Below are 16,810 nucleotides of genomic sequence, written 5' to 3' on the forward strand. Positions count from 1 at the left end.
AGCAGCAATTAAACAACTTAATTAATGAGTGAATAAAAATGATAATATTTACTGAATGGGAGCATCCTGTTTTGCATTTTTATTCAAACTCTGCACCTGAAGAACACCACTGAGGAAAGCTCCCCAGCCCTGTTGTCGCCCGGGCTCGCCTCGCTCTCCATCTCTGTCTGGTTCGGTCTCTCTGTATCTCTGTTTGTCTGTCTCTCTCTGTCTCTGTCTCTTTCTCTTTGTCTGCCTCTCTTCTTCTTTCCCTCTTCTTTCTCTCCATCTCCTGCTTCCTTTGGATTGGCCTCAGAAGCCCCTAGGACAACAGACTCCGAGTAAGATGCGTATGTGAGGCAAATCCGTTTCCTGTTCCAAGGGGAATAAACTTCTACCTTTGTCATAGTCCTCGTTCACCCCTAAAAAACCTCATTCATACATGAAGGGCAATTTCAGGATACTTTTCTGAGGCTGAACTTTACATCAAAGTGGGTGATTAATTACTGATAAGGGTATCATAAAACATTAATGCATTTTGTAATTAACCAGCTTAGGAATGACATCCCCCATCTCTTCATGAGTGACGTGCTCAAGAGCACACACACTCACACAGAACTTTCTTTAAAATTCTTTATTTGGCTATTAATCTTGGCAGTGCCCTCAATGCATTACATTCTTTTTAAAAGCCACATATATTTTCCTCAATGAAATATATAATCCATCTCGAGTGTAAGAAAAGCCCCATACATAATTATTTCATTGTGACAGACAGTGAGTTTTTTAGCTATTATTTTTGACGGTGCTGTCATGGATGCCAAATGTGTATTGTGGTGGGAGCCAGCCAAAGTCGGGAAAACCCACCTGGAGTGCGGGCTCCTTTTTTCTCTCAGGAAAGGTGCCCCAAGTTTGACAGGCCCACCATTCTGGTTAAGCTTAATTAGTCAAGAGAGAAAAATAACTGACTTCAGAGCGTTACATTTGGGGCTCCCTCATTTTTTCCCCTTTCCACTCAGAATGTGACATTCTTTGGAGAAGATAAAGTTCCAAGTAGGATGTGTGTGTCGTGCTTTCTGGCCCTCTCGCCATCCTAGTGTGGGACACACTTTTCATAAGGCCCCTCTCTTGTGTAACTTGTGCCTCATAGGGCTCTGCCAGCCTGGCCCGTGGAGCCCAGGATTCTGCAGGGGCAGAACTGATGTAAGGTCACTTTGAGAAAAATTGATTTATTTAAGGATGAAATTGGTTAAAACGGAAGCACACAGGAGTTGGGTGGCCTGGAAGAAGACATCATCTGAATAGTGAGGTGCAGCAGAGTGGTCACGTGAACAGCTCTGTCTACACCTTTGCTGGTTCTCTCCCACGCTAATGCTGTCCTTGGTGATGTGACTTGTCCTGGCCAATGGGACAGTCTTGGTACAAGCTGAGTTTAAACATGTGCTTTTGCGTTTACACTTTCTTTCTTGGGGATGTTGGCCTGCTGGGGCATGTGGGAGACACACAGAGGAGAGCTAAGGCCATGCCCACCAACTAGTCCCCTGCCATCAGTCAAGCCATCAGCCAACAGCAAGTGTGTGAGGGAGCCCAGCTGGGGTCTCCAGAAATACATGGCTCACTCACAAATTTGTGAGAAATAATCAATCAGAATTTTAAACGTTAAGCTTCTGAGTTTTGGGCCGGTTTATGATGCACTAGGAGCATCATAGCACAAAGGAGTTGAGTTGAGCACCTACTGCATGCACAGCTCTGGGCTGGGTGAGCTGGGTATGCAAACAGAGCATAACAAATGGTTGCATTGAGAGTCACACTATAAGTCAGTTCTGGAGACAATAGAGGATGCTCGGAAAGACTAAAGGCTGTGGTGCAGTCATGAAGTTGGAGACTCCTGGGCCAAATTTCTTTCCCCTTACGTGTTTCTTGTACGTTTTTGATCTTAAATCTCTTCACACATTACTGAACTTTCTGACTGGACGTTGACATTTCCCATTAGACAGAAAGCACCGTGAGGGTCCCCATCCTTGCCTCCCTGTGGCCCAGGGGATGACTGGCACCTCCTCACCAAGAGATGTGAAGGGCGGTTATGGTGATTTAGAGGAGTGAGAGGCGGGGCCGAGGCAGGCGGCTAGGCCTCAGGGAGAAGTGGAGGGTGGTGGAGAGCGACAGACTCCTCCACTGCAGAGCTTTCTCTCCGGCTGCAAGGGTGTAATCACTGTTCAACTAACCAAACCTGCTGCTTCTCTGTTTCTGTTCAACTGCTTAACTCTTGACCAGGAAGATGGGCTGGGCCCTGTGTCCAGATTCCATGGAGGTGAGCTCTAAAGAGAGCAGGGCATCAGGTGAGATCTGGAGGGGAAGATCTGGGAAGGCCACCTGTCTCTCTGCAGAATCTGTGAGGGGACACGAAATGGGAGGGGTCCAAGGGCTGTGTAGGCTCTGGTGCACCCCCGGGCCTGGGAGGTGGACCAGCACCATAAGTAAGATCTTGGGGTCTAATGTCAGACTCACCTGAATTGACATGCTGCCTTTGTCAGCTTATTGGCTCTCTGAGGAGCCCTGTTTCCTCCCCTGTCAAGGTCATCGTAAGGATTAAACTGAGGAATATGTGACTGATCCTATGCCATTCCCTTGGCACAGCGAGGATTCCACGGGGAGCAGCCAGCACTGTTTTTGTTATTAATGTTGTGCCTGTGTCCCCTTGTTTTCCAGAGAAACTCTTGAGTACTGAAGGGTCCCAACCAGGAAAGAAAGGTTCATCAGAGAGGGCACATCAGGGCTTACAAAAGAGCTCACACGGGAGAAGAGATGGTTGAGGGCAAGATGCCCAGGAGCTTTCCTGTTGCCGTTGCCTGGGAAATCAGCACTGAATGAGACAATCCGCGCTAGGAATGGCTTCAGTGCCATCATTCAATGCGTTTATAAGTCATTAGATTTTGAAACGAAAAACATGATAACAAACAACCGTGGTGGGTGTTGATGATTCTGGTGTAGTCACTGGAGTGCTGGACAATAGAGTCCCTGGGCCTTGGTTTCCTGGTCCTTTCCTACCCAACACTGTCCTCGGGCAAAACACCAAACTCCCATGAGATCCACAATTCTTCATCTCAAAAATGGGAATAATTACCAATGCTTTTCTCTCTCGGTCCGTCTCTCTCTCAAGGCTAAGGTGAGCAGCTGATATGGTGGTGCTCATGAAAAGGATTTGGGAGCAGCCAAATGCAAAGCAAATATGAAGCCCATAACAGTAACAAGGTTCTGGTAACTCCCCTTCATTGATTCTGCTGTGTGCCACTCACCGTCTCCACACGGTGGATGTGCCCTCTCACTCAGTCCTCAAAACAGCCTCGTGAAATGTGTACACTCACTCTCCCGATGTTCCAGTGACTTTTAATGTCACAATGTTATTCACTATCTGTTGCATTTCATGCCACAGTATTCGGTTGTGCATGCCCCCAAGCACTGTGTCACAAGGCATTAATCCAGTTACTTCAGCTCTCTCAATGGCTGCTCTGGGTCCTTACCTACCTATGGTCTAGCCGATCAGCTGGGGACAATGGGCCATTGGTATGATTGAACAGGGCCAACCGGCTGCAAAACTGGTGGCTGAGTATAAACGAGGCCTAGTTGGGCATTAAGTGTTTCACACTCCCATACTTAACGAAATCCTGATACACCACTCCCTCCTGCAGATATAGCGCATCTGACAGGAAGGGGCTTCCCATCCCACACCAGCCATTCGGGTCCAGGGAGGCCATGTGCAGATGCGTAGTACTTTCCACCTGCTCAGGGGCGCGGCCTTCAGACACCACGCCTCCCTGGTCTCTCTCCACATTTACCTTTGCTGGGCTGGTACAGGCAGGACTCCGGATTACTTCCTCCCTTGAGCATCCCTTGCATTGCACTTTCTCATCATTGCCACCTCAACTTCTAGCTGGACATCATGACCAGCACGAGGCAAAATTTCTTATCAATGCCACACATTCTTTTTCTCTGCTGTCATTTTGGGCAGCTCAGGATTTCCCCCTCTTACTTCCCTGACCCTTGCACCTCTTTTCTAGTCTGCCTTAAGTATGACAGCTAGCCTTCTGAGGATGGTTTCATCTGTGGGACACATAAACTCACACCCTGAGCTATACTGATGTGTTATTGCGAGCAGCTTGATTTCCAGCCTCATCCAGACAAGCGTGAGCCTGGAGCGCATCCGTTACACCCTCAATGGGACGGCGAGGCACACACCGGTGACCCACGCTGGGCTTTGAAGGTCCTAAGTTGAGCCCCTACACGGCACCCTCACCTGGTCTGTGCTTCAAGTTACATAGGAGACGGAAGTGGTAAATACATTCTCCACTCCTAGCCACCTGCTAGCTAATGAGTGACATCATTTAACACTGTTTTGAAAAGAGAGATTTAAAGTTGTTTTGAAAACTGAAGGAAAAATACAAATGTTTGAGTGTTAAACATTTTGCCCAAATACTAAGATGTTAATGTCTTTTTATTATGACAGTTCTCCAGGAAAGTGAGCTTCAGCATGCTTGTGGTTGTCAATGAAAATCTCAGCACGGAGTTTGGTAAACATTATGGCAGCAGAGAGGCAGCTTAGAAACAAAGTTTAAAGACAGAAATGAGAGGGGTCCAATTTTCTTCAGATTTTCCCAAATTCACTCAATATTTCACTTTTTTCTTTAGTCTTTTAACTAAAATTTTTAAAAAGACTTCAAATTCTATCCATTTACATCCTATAATTGTTATTTATTGTGTTCTCTGATTATAAAATATATGCTTTCAGCAGGAAATTTGGAAAATACAAAGGTATGAAGAATAAAATAAAAATCACTCTAGGTTCCAAGTCTTAGGAATAATCACGTACATACCCATATTATTTTGATGCATATACTATACTCCAAACTTTTAAAAACAAAATTTGACACTACTTTAAATAGAAAGTTATATTCTGATTTTGTCTCTTAATATTATAATTTTCAAAGTAGGAGTTTTGTTACCTTTAATTTTCTTTATTACACAAACATATACATTCTTTTTAAGAAAAGTAAAATTATGGAAAAGAAAGGTATGGAAATAAAAATTATTGGAATCCCCTCACTTAGAGATAACTACTGTTATCTTTTCAGTTTTTGTTTCTATTTGTATACACTTGAATGAAAATAGTCTAATTATATATACATATATAATTTAGTAGCATAATGGCTTAATTTTATAATGAATAGCATTATATACCTCTTGTGAATAATATTCTATATGAGGGTTTATATTAGTTGCGTAGTGTTCCAGGTTCAATAACTTATTTAACAAATGAACTGTTATCTGACGTCTAGGCTGTCGTTTGTCTTCTATGACTTACAATGAAGCTGCAAACATCACTTATACCTAAATATTCATGGATACTCCTAATTACTTATTTCTGAAATAATGCATAGAAGTATAACTTTAGGACCCAAAAGTGGAAACATAATTTTGTTGTGTTCAGCAGATACTCTATCATACGGTTCCACCATAATTTATTTAACCATTTTCCCATCTTTTGACATTTAAGACACTGCAATGAACACCCTCATACCAAACTTTTCTACTGATTATAGATTGTTGGGATAGTTTTCTTCAAGGGGATATGGGGCCAGAGGAGATGAAGAAGTTTAAGGTTAAAATGGAAAGTTCAGATTGCTTATCTGTGGAATCTGGGTCTGATGAAGTAGAAGTAAATTATTTTAGTATTTTAATCTTTTTTTCTGTTTTAGCGAGAAGTACTAGCTATCAAAGAGACCTAACAATAATCCTAGTAATTGTATGAGATGGAATGAATGGTTCGGAAAGTGCCTGATTGAACAACGTATGAGTAAGCTGGTGATACAAGGGCTCAACAGAAGAGAGAAGAGGATTAAAAACAGGCATGCACAGGAAAAGAGAGAGGTGACAAAAGAAGCCACCTACACAGACTCTTCAGCTGGTCGTGATGGTAATCAAGCCTTATGTGAACCCCAAGCCACTGGGGTTAGCATCTTTAGATAAACTCTTATTGGAATCCTGCAAAAATTGACTTCTGTTATTTAAAGTGGATATTTGAGTGCAAAAGAAGCAGAAGCAAAACCAAAGTTTCTATATTGGCGTAGAGCATCCAAACCGTTACTAACGGAGCTTCTGAGGCTTCCTTCATTCAGATCATCCCGCTACGTGGCCTGCTTGGATTGAGATGGGCACATTCAAGAGAATGACCCAGGGATTTCACGTGATAGTAATGATCTCAGGAGGAAAAGTTTGGTGTTTTAATAAAAGAAAAGGTCTCACTAGAGGTGCTAAGCTAATGAAAAAACGTGCTAATAAACCCGTAATGCAGACTTTCCTGGCTCTTTGGCTTTCTTCTCTTTTTCGCCGTAGAGGTAGCTTCTTCAACAGAGGTCAACCAAGTGCAGGAGCAGTGCATGTGGCAAGCACTGTTCTGGGATGGGGCTGGATTTTGGAGATGCTGAGAACCACAGGCAAGTACTTGACCTCCAGAAGCTTGCCATGTAGTAGAGGAGTGGACGTGTGAACTGATAGTTGCATTACCACGTAACAGGCGTGGTGGAGGTGTGTGTAGAGGTCTCTAACAGATATAGGAGGTGTACACAGACAGTTTTACCTGCTTTTTTCACTCTATTCTCTCATGATAACTTTGACACCTGAAAAAAATCATATGCAAAGGCAAACAATACAGCTCCCTTGGGAAACATTTGGAATTTGCCAAAGTTAGTTGTGTGGGCTTTCTCTGAAGGTTCACATTATGTCCCTGGATTCCTGGCATGGACCTATCACATGAATTTCAGAAGAAAGTCCTTAGGGAAAACGAGAGAACTCAGGAGGCTGGCAGAGACTTTTAAGCTCTGTAAAGGAAAGGACAGACGCTGTCCTCACCTTTCTCCACTATGTGCCTTGGGTGGTGCTGGGGGTCAGGGTATAAGGCAAAGGAGCTCTGTCTTTTGCCCAGGTAGCTTCACTGTGGCAGAAACATCATGTCCTGCCCTTGTCACCACATTTCACTGTCCACAATTTCTCATCATCTCTACATAGACAGCCCTGGAGGAGATCATCAATTGCCAATGCAATTCAGCAGATACACTTCATAAATTTTAATTACATTCCCACTGAAAATGAATGGTCAGAAAATATAAAACATCTGCCATCCAGATCATTTACATTTTTCATACAATAAATCATCAACAACATCCAAAACCATGGCTTGAATCCTATGAGTGTGGTAGGTCATGAAGAAGGAACACTGTCCATCCTGCGATAACTGTTTGGATCCCAGCCCCTCTCAGGGTGTGGAAAACATGGCAAAGAGAGAGGAGGACCCCCAACAATGCCGAGATGTGATGGAGAGCATTTTGGCTTCGTCTTCCTAAATTCCCAAGTCCTATCTAGAACCTGCTAATTGATCTATTTACTATTATTTTGTCCATAGTAAAACAGGAGCTTGTTTAAGTAAAAGAATGTTTGGCCAATTATGACTGGGAAAAGCAGGCATTCATCACTCAAGTGGCTTGTTTCTCTACCCTGCAGGTAGTATAAAGAGGCAGCTTCATTTTCAAAAATCAATTTTTATTAACATTATATTCATAAAACTCCCATTTGCCTCTAAGCATCTTCCATGTCATAAAGCATGAGGTGGGGGCATTCCCTTAGTGATGGGCCTCTTTAGCGATCCCTTGGCAGGCAGACACCCCTCTGCTAAGGAAAGAGAGACTCTCAGGGAAACAGCAGCTCAATAAAAGCGTCCTGAATTACCTAAGCCACAGACAGAAAACGACCTGAAATGGAATCGCTGTGGAAGAGGTTAAGTCTCCTAAGGGAAGTTCTCCACAACTGCTTGCTGTGTCACCAAACATTTTTTTTCCATTCATTTGTGAGTTTTCCTCTTTCTGTCTCTCTTCCAAACACTTCCACCTCTATGGGATGAGCACAGTGATTGGGAGCAATCACTCCCTTTCCTGGCTTTGGGGAAAACTTGGTACGCCACATGAGTGAAATCGTGCACAACAAAAAGAAAATAAACAGTGTTGGGGCTGGCCTGGTGGTGCAGCAGTCAAGTTTGCACATTCTGCTTCGGCCGCCCGGGGTTCACTGGTTGGGATCCTGGGTGCCGACGTGGCACTGCTTGGCAAGCCATGCTACGGCAGGCATCCCACATATAAAGTAGAGGAAGATGGGCACGGATGTTATCTCAGGGCCAGTCTCCCTCAGCAAAAAAGAGGAGGATTGGCAGCAGATGTTAGCTCAGGGCTAATCTTCCTCAAAAAAGAAAAGAAAAGAAAACGAACAGTGAGAAGGGGCTCAAAGGTTGAATCAGAGTTGGGCTGGATGCGGAACCACTGGCTTTTGGCGATTCGTGACATTAAACCCAATAGGAACAATGGATGATGGCTATCTTTTTAAAGGTCAAAGAGACGTTGGAGTATTAATGTATGTCTTTCTAACTGAGGACACTGGGGCCCACAGAGGTCAAGTGACCTGCCCCCTGGTGCTGCAGTAACCAATCCTCCATCTGGAGGATCTGGGTCTCCTGAGAGCTGATTGGGCACTCGTAGGCTCCTGCTCTCCTTCTGCATTTATTGAACCCTGCAGTAGGCTATTCTGACTCAAATGTGTGCCTTACAACATGTGTGTGGTCTGAATTGAACTGAGAAATATAAAAAGAATGTTATAAGATGTGGTCCAGCTCTCAATAAAACAACCAAAAGACCTGACGGTCATTGGAATAGTATATGAAAGCATTATGTGAACTGTGAAAATGAAAAATATCATATTTGTGAGCATTATTTCGAAGTGCCAGGCACTAGGCTAGTTGAAAGAGAGGATGCACACCCGCTGTGGGGGTTTCTTCTCACCTGCCTGCAGCGCCCCTCTGGCCTTGATTCAACATGAAGATGCTACAAGCAAGTGTCTCCCCACTGTCCCTTTAACCACTTTGGACCACACGTCCCAGAATTTAACACACAAATTAACTCTCTTCCCATTTCCCAAAACTGCCCCTGTATCCTGGATTCTGGTTGATATTTCTTTCTCTGCATGGCATATCTCCTTTGACATGGTCTCAGGACATCCAAATAGGTGTACTGGCCTTGCCCAGGCTCTGTCAGGTGTGCCCAGGACTCCACTTATAGACATGGCAGACCCAACCCCTTCCCACAGGGTCTACTTGAAACTCAAAGCTGACTTTGACTTGGTCTTTTACAAGTTGCTGTTGCATTTCCCTCTAAAGTGAGCTGGGATGACTAGTGATTTCAAACAATATAGATGATTTAATATACATGAAAACTTGATAAAAATCATTAGAAGATGCCATTCAAAGTTAATGGACCATTTTTCTCTCTGGTATAGGTAATTGTTTTGGTAGGCATTTTTAAAAATAAAATCTTAAAGTTTACTGAATAATTGTTTTCCCTATTCTATTCTGAGCAGGGATGTGCTGGCTGACTAACACTCTCTTTTCAGATTCAATTGGATTCAGTTCTCCAGTGTTTCTTGGCTCTAATTATAGTGGAATGTGCCTGTGAGTTGTCCAACAGCTGCCATGTCCTTGTGAAGGGTAGTTGCATTTGAAAGTTGCTCTAACGCTAGCTATCCTCAGCAAAAGTAAACTAGAAGTTGCCGTATTTGTCTAGATAATTAAGAATGAGATGTGGTAAAAATGGGTCTGAATTTCAGATGGGTACTTTCTTTCCTGCTTGACTGTAATTGAAAAATAAAATGCCATTGTTTTGGCATTAGCATATTTCTGTTTCCCAGAAAAAAGTGTTTCTCATTGTAACCATTTCTGACGGGTCTAGAATTCTCTAGAAGACTGAGAGTCCTATCTGTCTAACAGGCAAAAATATTCAACACACCTGTAGAATTTAATATTGAAGGTGGATAATATTTTCCTTCATTCAGTTTGGTGCATGTTTCTGGCAGCGTAGAATTGTGAATCTTTATTTCTCCCTTATCATTTTCTAAAATAAAATTTTAAAAAATGAAAAAAAGCCAAAGACATTTTTTTGGATAAATTTTTCATATTCTTCATCTTCTCCTAGAATTTCAATTTTTGGAAATCTTGGAACAAATTTGTTTAACTTCAATATGCATAAAATAGTAAACTTTTAAAACTCTCTAAGCAAATAAGATATATTTTGGCTAAATGAAAAACGCGATTGAAGCTTTTCTTGGTCTACACTTTAATGAGAAAAGGTCTTGTGAGAAATTAGAAAGAAAAGATAATGAAGTTTAAGAGAAGATGAATGATATGTGGAGTGGTCAAACCATGGGGACTAGCCACCACTCTTTCCCTGTCCAGTAGCCCATTAGCTCATAGCATCTAGTTTGATGGGTGGGTTCTGAATTTGTGCTTTATCTATAGTTTATAAATGCAATAAACCCACTAAAACACATTCAATCACAAGTATTCTACTTAGCCACCATTATGTCTACCTTCACATCGGAAAACAACTTATGCAAAGTGCTTATGAGAAACTCTTTGTTGTTGGGAAATATTGGTCTGGGAGGCCTGTCATCCCATAAGTACGCTCATTTCTGGGTCAAAATTGGATCAGAAAAGAGTAGGAGCAAACATGTAGCTGGTTCTTTTAAAACATAAAAACCCGTTGGGTGATTTTCTAATTGTTGACAAATATGCTCAGTAAAATGATAAATGAAGAAAAATGAATGAATTAGGTGAGATTTACTTATATTTCAATATTAATAACAATAATTTACATTACTTCCGTTGAATAAAATAATCCTTGTTCCAGCATCAGCAGAACCTTCTGAAAGGACATGTAGCAAAAACAGTGGTCCCATGGGTTATGGAACACTTTCTATGTCAGGTCCACATTGTGCTCAACACTTACACGTTATTTCATTTGATCTCCTCTTAAGGTTGGCTTGGGTCTCAGATCAGAAAACAATTACCAAAGGCTTTAAGGCCACGTGGGTGGGTCACCTGGGCATGTCACTCCTCTGTTTAAACTCTAGGATGGAGTCCTAATGCCTTGAAAATAGAATATAACTATGTGAACATGTTATAAGCAATTTATACTACGATGATATCCTACTCCACGTGTCCAAGACAATTAAAAAAATCAAGTGTACTCTTAATTCTTCCTACCATATACTTCCATGTTTGTTACTTCCTGACAATTCCCTAACGTCTTTACTGATTACTTTCTTAAAAATATTATGAAACTGATAAAATTGGTAATCATCTCAGCTATCCTTTGGTAAGCCTTCTTTATCATGATGCTTTTGATTTTATTTTCCAAATATGTATACTGCCTCAAACCAGGCCACTGATGTTTTGATCCAAGAGCTCAACTTCTTCCATTTTAAGAATCTTGCTCAGTCACTTTCCTAACACCATCCTCCAATCATGAAAGTCAGCCAGCTTTGTAACATAGTCTTACAGATCCTGTTCAACTTTTATTGGTCACAACTTGTCTCCCTGAATTTTGTACATCTTTCAAATCTTCAAAGTTAGTGAAGCTTTCTTCAGCCAGGATGCATCTGTTTACAGAGCAGAGTGGGTGGTTTTTGGAAGACTTGCCATGTTGGAACATTGGGCTGGGGAGACATATGCTACTGTCCAAGGTCTCATTGAATGTACATGTCCTCCTCGGAATGGAGTCCTTAAGACTTTGAGTTCATCACCAATGGGAAAAATTAACATCCCTTAACAGTTTAATCTGTTGTAATATTGTGACCTCTGCATCAATGGCTTCCAATGATTAAGTTAGTTAATTTTCTCCTGATGTCATAAGCTATGTATTTCTCTTGCATTCTTGCCTTGGCCAGCAGCTACACTGCTCTTTCGGGTTATGGCTACAAACTATGATGAAGACAGTAGTTGTGTATTCACACTCAGCCACAGTGTGGTGAGCTGATCTCATGTTCTGAGCCCAATCTGTGTAGAGGAAAATATTTCTCATGTTCAGGAAACAACTTTGGTGTGTCCCCTGGTCTCAGCTTTAGATGTCCTTGGGACTGTCTCTAGTTGGAACAAACAGCCCGGAATAGAAGTCTTCCCTCTCCCTGGACTCTGCTCCTACTTTGTCCAGCTTTTTGGTGCTTCCAAATATAGGTTAAACAAGAAAACATAACAAACCAAAAAAACGAAAGACAAAAAGCAAAATAAAAACATACTGCTGCCACCCACCACGTGAGTTAATTTTGTTTTCTGTGAATGATTCCTTTAGAATTTATTAATTTTATATTCTCCAAGAAATCTGTGAAGATAATTCACAAATATATAAATAAAAAATATTCCTGGGTTTTAAGGAAAATCACAGCTAGCGAAAGTACTGATTTAAGACTGTAAAATAACCCCTGGTACCTCAGGCTGAAGGATATCTCAGTAAATGATTTGCTCCACCTCAAAATTTGGACAAGCTGCGAGCCTGAGGCCATTGCATTTGTGTTTAGAGGGCTTTCTCACTCGCCTTCTTGTCCTCTTGGTTCCATGAATCAGGAGTGCACGGGTGTGGCTGGCTGTGTGTGTCGTTTGCTCATCTTGTTTGAAGTACATGCTTGCTCACGAGTTTGGTTAACCTCAGCATATATGGCATCTGATGAAACAGGCTAGTCATGAATCCACTGAGCAAATGTTCATTTTGACTGCGAGCCCTGTCATTTTGTGAATTTATAAGAAATAAGCAGATGTACAGTTAACCCAAGTTTGTATCTTTTTGTTTAAGAAAACGAAAAAGCCATTCATAGGATGTCTCTAAAAGGCTACTTCTTATCCACTTCATGTTCTTCCAATGTTTCTCCCTGATTCTGTGTCAGGATGGAGTGATTTGGGAGTGTTACTACAGGGTCATGGATAGGAACGATATTGGCTTTCTGAGCACTGTTCACATGATGATTTATTACCAGTTGTATACACAATTGACACTGTGGATGTCAAGCATTGATATGAAAGTTTGCCCCTCTTGATTTCTGCTACTGAACCTCCCAAAGTGTCCCCGCATGTGTCCCCTTGACCAGGCTCATCCCATCTTCTCTAGCTGCCCTCTCCTCTATTTTTCCTCTTCCCCTTCAAGCTTAGCAAAAGCATTTCTATCAAGTTTTTTCTTCCAGTTTTGATTTGATAAAGTCAAATACTTTCTATTATTTCACTTGCAATGCTCTTTTTCTTAGACTATTAGCATTCTGTATGCTTTTCATTTTGGTGTCTACACTGCATTCCTACACCGCCTCCCTGCTCTCTCTATGGCATGTTCATATTCTACAACAGATTAGGCACTTTCAGGGTTCAAGGCACAAAGTCCATCTCAAGTTACCTCACGTGGTTGGGGTTTATTGTAAGGACACCACGGGACAGAATGAGCTTATAATATATTGTTCAAATCAGGGCTCTTTGGAGAGTGAAGAGAAGCGCCATTAACCACATCAGGCCACAGGTGTAACTGGGACCGTCCTGGCCCTACTGAGACAAGTCTTCCTTTCCTCCATCTGCCTTCTGCTCCTACATCTGCTCCTTCTGCTTGTCCTGCTACCTCCTGCTCATAGGGGAAATACACCATGTCTCTTTCTCTACCTAATCAATCAATCAATCTATCATCTTTCTTTCTAGCTATATCAATCAATCAATCTATCTATCTATCTATCTATCTATCTATCTATCTCCCAAATATAAACACTGGATAAGTCTCTTTACAAATTTTTGACTCTAGAACAATCCAATGCTGGCACACTTGCTAAACTCTTAGATAATTCCAGAGAGGAAAGGAATAGGGTTTTAGGTATTGTTTAGGATATGGATTAAGCTGTGGAGACAGAAACACAAAATCACAGTGGCCTAAACAACTTAGAGACGTATTCCTCTCTCAGTAAAGGTCTAAGCTGGTGTGGTGGGGTCTGCTCTGCAAAGTTGTGAGGGGCTCAAGCTCCTCTTGGTTTGCTGCTTCACTCTCTGGGGTGTTGTCCTCTCCACACGGTCTGAGATGACTCGCTATCAATCATCCTCCTGCCAGTGGGAAGGGGGAAGGGCAAGGGACGAGCATGTTCCATTCTCCAGCGTGTATTACCACCATTCGCCCTTCTTTTCATATCACTTCCCTTCCCTTCATATCCCATTGGCCAGAATATAGTCATCTAGCTTCCACTGATTGCAGAGAAGTCTGGGAATTGTAGTTTTTCCCCTGAGAAGGCATATGTACAGCTAAAAATTGGTAATTCTATTAATAAGAGAGAGTAGGAGCAAACAGGTACTTGGGGCATCAACGGTTTCTGCCACATTTATCAATATGATGCTGGAGGATGTATTCGTAACAAGACATAAAAATTCATGCTGCTGTTGCCTCTTGCTGTATTTTGTGGTCTTTAGTTTACCATATGGTGATATATGCTATGTAGCATCTATAAGAGCATCGTTACTTTAACTCAAAAATTCCCATGAAGAATCATGCAAATCTCTCTCTAATTGCAAAAGTATTATTTTAGTAAATTATGTGAAAAGCTCACTAGACCTACCATGCATTTCCTTACCATGACATTTTACTCAACTACAAAATCTCAAAATGTCTTTGAGTCCAAGACCTTTTGAAGCTCTTTTCATTTTGTACATCTTGCATTATAATTTAAAGCTTACAGCCACCTTTTTCAAGTCTAAAAATCTATCAGTCTGAATTTTTCTTTTTTCTAACCTTTCTAAACATTCCATCATATCAAGGAGCTGATGATGCTTATTATGACAATGAAGGTTCTTATGCGTTTAAGTTTTAGTCCACTTTAAGTGATAGGTGCATGATTCCTTCTTGGAATGGGATAACTTCCTACAGGCCCACAACTTTTACACCCTCATTAATTTGCAAGGCTGTTTTAGGAAATATGCTCTTGACACTGAATGAGGTACATCTTCAACTTTGAACAAATCATTGCATGAATGTTCTTCAGATTATAACATCCATCTAAAGAAATCCCTCACCATTGTCCCCAGGAGAGTCAATAAAAAGGCTTGTGCTTTGTTTATGGTCACTTAAATAATAGGAGAGCTCCCCCTACTGATTGGCATTGGGGAGTTATGGAGGAGGGGCTAATCTCAGGCCCTTTGCTCCTGGTAACTCCACTGATGCTCATGCACAGACCAAGATGAAAATCAAAAGGAAGCCTGTTTGACATTGGCTTTTGAAATACTTAAAAACATCAGCATTTGTCAGGTAGAAAGATTTTCATTTCAAAGTTCTAACAGGTTATTATTATTCCAAGCAATGGAGAGTTAAAAAAGGTTGAACAACTATAATAATGGTGGTGTCTAAATGTGGGTAGGGAATAGGTTTTTTTGTTTGTTTGCATAAAACTATATCACCTAGCCTTGTTTTGAGTTTGTTTAAGAAACGTCAGCTAATTAGACCATGCAAATCACTTTGTTTTCTGAAAATTAATTAAGCTTTCATGGCCTTACCAGGTTACAGGGCCAGGCTCGCATCCCACACAGTTCCTCTACAGTTACGTAGGAGGTGAGCCTGTCTCACGCTGAACTGTCAGATGATTCCATCAGGGAAAGAATGGAGTTTAGTCATGTGGCGTTTGAAAGCTTGTTCAAGTTGTAAAATGTTGGATTCTATTTTTATTAAATCACTTAAACTTTCAACATAGTGAAAAAAGATTTATTTAACATACATTTCACAAGCCATTTTGAATGCATATTTTTGGGAAAAAAATACAGCAGAGGACATTTTTAAAACTAAAGTTATTGTCCTGAAGGGACAAAACTAATGAGTTAACTATTGAAATCCTATTGTTTCATTAGACTGTGCATAAAAACATTTAAAATTTTATATTTGTAGTGTTATGAGGAAGCTATATCCATCTCCTTCAAATATACAGATATAAATACTCTTTATTATTTGGGCATATTATTTATAATGTACATAAACTTGTAGAGGCTGCAGAGAAATATGTTTTATTGTAAGAACCCCTAAGTAGAGAAACTAAAGCAAGCATCTGGAGGAGCATATAATGCAGTAAGCTTGATAAAAATGCCAGATCTATAGAAAGAAGACCATTTTTAGCAATCCCCTTTTCAAATCTGAACCTTTTTTTTTTAGCAGCTTTACTTACATACCATAAAACTCTCCCATTTAAAGTGTGCAGTTCAGTATGTTTAGTATATTTACAGAGTTGTGTAACAATCATCACAATCTAATTCTAGAACCTTTTTCATCATCTCCCAAAGGAACCCCGTACCCAACAGGGGTCACTCCCTATTAGCCCCCACTCCCCTCAACCCCACCCCAGCCCCAGGCAGACTCTGATCTACTTCTGTCTCTATGGATGTGCCAGTTCTGGACATTTCATATAAATGGAATCACATAATATTTGATCTTTTGTGACTGATTTCTTCCATGGCATAACGTTTGAGGTTTATCCTTATTATGGAGTGTGTAAGTACTTCGTTCCTTTTTTTGTGTGCTACCAAATAGTATCCCTTTGTATGGGCATACCACATTTTGTTTATGCATTTAAGAGTTGATGGAAATTTGGGTTGTTTCCACTTTTTGGCTATTATGAATAATAGCTGCTACACACTTTCATGTACGAATCTTTGTATGGACATATGTTCTCATCTTCCTTGAGTAGTTTCCTAGGAGTGGAATTGCTGGGACTTATGATATCTCTATATTTCACATTTTGAGGTACTGCCAAACTGTTTTCCAATGTAAATATATCATTCTACATTCCCAACAGCCAGATGGATTCTGATTTCTCCATATCCTTGTCAACACTTGTTATTGGCTGTCTTTTTGATTATAGCCATTCTGATAGATGTGTAGTGTTATTGTGGCTTTGATTTGTATTTCCCTAACAA

At 41.1% G+C, this 16,810-nt stretch overlaps 2 long non-coding RNA genes across 2 annotated transcripts; one reads left to right on the top strand and one right to left on the bottom strand.

Annotated features, from left to right (window-relative positions):
• Positions 1-47: 47 nt before the first annotated feature.
• On the bottom strand, positions 48-16,128 carry LOC139085081 (uncharacterized). The gene is made up of 4 exons (XR_011543108.1): positions 16,067-16,128; positions 12,438-12,621; positions 2,202-2,366; positions 48-301 (listed from the first exon to the last, which is right to left on the bottom strand). It is a non-coding gene; the product is annotated as an uncharacterized lncRNA (long non-coding RNA).
• On the top strand, positions 4,035-6,326 carry LOC139085082 (uncharacterized). The gene is made up of 2 exons (XR_011543109.1): positions 4,035-4,307; positions 5,730-6,326. It is a non-coding gene; the product is annotated as an uncharacterized lncRNA (long non-coding RNA).
• Positions 16,129-16,810: the final 682 nt, after the last annotated feature.

The sequence above is a fragment of the Equus przewalskii genome, chromosome 8 (genome assembly GCF_037783145.1).
Source record: "Equus przewalskii isolate Varuska chromosome 8, EquPr2, whole genome shotgun sequence".
In the NCBI taxonomy this organism is placed as follows: Eukaryota; Metazoa; Chordata; class Mammalia; order Perissodactyla; family Equidae; genus Equus; species Equus przewalskii.